Source organism: Echinops telfairi, unplaced genomic scaffold (genome assembly GCF_000313985.2).
Source record: "Echinops telfairi isolate 266 unplaced genomic scaffold, ASM31398v2 ScPeMD7_7416;HRSCAF=8454, whole genome shotgun sequence".
NCBI classification, from domain to species: Eukaryota; Metazoa; Chordata; class Mammalia; order Afrosoricida; family Tenrecidae; genus Echinops; species Echinops telfairi.
In genome coordinates, this window is record NW_022111316.1 from 645,875 (window position 1) to 648,722 (window position 2,848).

General features: G+C 59.4%; 1 protein-coding gene across 1 annotated transcript in view; it reads left to right on the plus strand.

Annotated features, from left to right (window-relative positions):
- Positions 1-2,848, plus strand: part of SYT7 (synaptotagmin 7) — a 149,887-nt gene that overhangs the window by 114,101 nt on the left and 32,938 nt on the right. The window lies entirely within an intron of this gene.

The window sequence follows — 2,848 nt, forward strand, 5'->3', positions numbered from 1 at the left end:
CACACACACACACACACACTGTTCCCAGTCAAGTCCACTCCCTGAACCTCCAACTCCGGCCCTTAGACTGTGCCCCCTGCCAGGTACTAGGCACTCTGCCCTGAAGGCCCCAGGCCCCAGCTGGAGGGAGTGATGATGCCCTTGCCATCTAGTCAGCTGCTCCCCTGAACCCCCTTGGTTCTAGTCTTGTGCCTTGGCTTGCCTGGACTTTCCCATAGTGCCCTGAGAGCCTGCCTCCCCACTGTAGGCCAACGAGGCCGGCCCAGTGCCCAGGGTCATTGGGGGACCCCAGGAGACAATATCTGTCTGGTGAGAGTACAAAGGACCTGGATGTCCCACTTCTGCTTCTCTGGAGGCCCCTGTGCCCACTGAGCAGTAGCCCACCATGCTCTTCACTGAGACCAGGACTCAATGGGAACCTGAAACCCCAAATAGTGCTGGGACACCTTTCCCTGTTGCCTGGGGTCAGACCTGGTGCCTAGGGGCTGCTGCCCAGAGTGGAGCTCCCAGCCCTCTCTGTTCCCATCCCACTTTCCACTTAAGCCCCTTCCTATCACCCCACCTTACCCTGTCATCCCTTGTCTAGCCCCTTCCTCCCCCTCCTTCTGCTCCTGGGGGATGCTCCCCTACCCGGCCCCTCCTCCTCTCCCTCTCTGTATTTTTTCTTTTTTCCCCCATCTTTTTTCCATGCTTTTTTTCATCATTTTCTCTGACCCTGTTTGGGCTGGGCCTTCACAGAAGCTGGGGGGCGGAGGTGGGCCCAGTGAGAGGCAGGAGGAGGTGCTTGGTGAGCACAGAGGCCCCAGAGCCTTTGAAGATGGTGCAGTCACGCGCACACTGGCTAGCCCATCTTCAAAGCCATGGGCTGACAAGGCTGAGGCTGGGAGGAGCGGTGCCCCGGGCTTGCTGGAGGCGGCCCAGGGACCAGGGGAGGCAGTGCACGGTGGGATCTCCAGCCTAGCCTGCCACTAAAGCTCGGTCCCAAGCTGGGCAGGGGCTTGCTTGTCCCTACTGGGTGAGCCCAGCCTTTCTGCATAGCATGTGGAGGGTGGGGTCGGGAGTCCCCCACAGAGAAGCTTTTCAACTAGGAGGGCAGGCTGGAGGACAGAGGGCTGGCTCAGACAAAGCGAGGCCCACCCAGCCAGCCGCCTTCTGCCCTAGAAGGAGGCCGACATCCAGGTCTACCTTCCCACAAGTCTCCAGGCCTTTGCCTCTGGCCAGAGCCAAGCAGAGAGGGCCCCGGGCAGAGGGAGACATAAAGTAGGGCCCACCTGCCCAGTTGCCCCAAGGGCTCAGGGTACTGGATATTCTGGGGGGAGGGTGGTGGGGCTACAAGCCCTAACAGAGCTCCCCAAAGTGTGTTCCACAGAGTACTTGTGCCTGCCATGAATTAGCAGGTACCCTGGGAATCCATAGTTCCGTGGGGAATCCTTTGGGGGAAATACTGCCTCTGGTCTTCCTCTTGGAGATCTGGACCGTCCTGTACTTGGCTCCAAAAAATGCTTCAGGAATGGAAGGGGAGCTTCCTGGGACTAGAAAGCCACTTCTTCGGGTTCCAGCAGGGGACAGCCTGAGGGCACTCAAGTCCTTGGAATACAGGGTGGGAAACCAACCTGACAGCGATGACCACAGGAGTCTTGCCATCTGGAATCTAGGGGTGGCCCTCAATTTTGAGGCCTGGGAGGGGGCATTCCAATGGCCTCTTCCAGATCCACCCAACTTGGAACCCCCCCCTCCCTCCCCGCAGTATGAGGCCCTGCTTTGGGGACAAAGGCCATGTCTGGTTTTCTGTTGAAGAAGCAGGTCCTCCGGGGGCCTCCCCAACGAGGACCTTCGGCTCCTGAGGGCCTGTCCTGCCTGGTGAAACATCTCCAAGACAGAGACTTGACTTGGGCAGAGTCCCCTCTGGGCCTGTGGTGGCAGCTCCACTTTGCTCCTTGACTTCCAAGTCTTCAGATTGAGAACGAGAGAAGGGTTAACCTCAGAGAACAGAAGCCAGCTCTTACCCCCACCCTTACCCCACTTATATTTGATCCTCACAGGGCCCTCAGCTTGGCCTTAAGCAGTGTCCCACCGTCAGGACACCCTCAGGTCCACCCCAGCACTCCTCCTGGGAGCCCTTCTTCCTGATGATCCAGCCATGATCCCTTCTGGCTACCCCTGTGGCTGGGGGACTGCTCTGGGGAACCCCCACTCTATACCCTGGCCCCAGAAGCCTGGTCTGCCCTTCTCTGGGCAGGGAGCTCCCCGAGTTTCCGGACTGGGCATCCTGCCAGCCCTGACATTTGCTCCGATCCCATACAGAAGCCCCGCTCCTTTGGTACAGGCCAGGGAGCAGGAGGGCTGGGGTGCCAGACCCCAAAATCCCGCCTTGGAAAGGGACAAGCCACACACAGAGACGGTACCTGCAGGCCAGGTACATACTGAGAAGGGGTGAGGGAGGGACTGGGTGGGCTGGGCGTGGCAGGTCCATTTGACATCAAGGGTCTGAGGCTGGGCCTGCCCCATCACCCCCACCCAGCGAGTTGACTTTGATTAGCGGTTGCTTGCCAAGTTGGGGACTACGGCCAGGAGGGCTAGGGGCCTCCCAGTCACACAGCAAAATCTCACAGCCACTGAGCCAATGCTGACTCACAGTGACCCTATAAGACAGGATAGAACCTGTGAGTTTCAGAGAGGCGCGGTGGCTCCTTCCTAGTGTCACCCAGCAATGGTAGTGGCATAACCTGTTCTACCTTTCAGCTCTTTCTAGCCAGAAAGCAGCACCTTCTCACCCCCGCCCCCACCTGACCCCTAGGCCCTGCCCCCAGCACCCTCCTCGCCCACCAGGTCCTGCTACCCTCCTCTC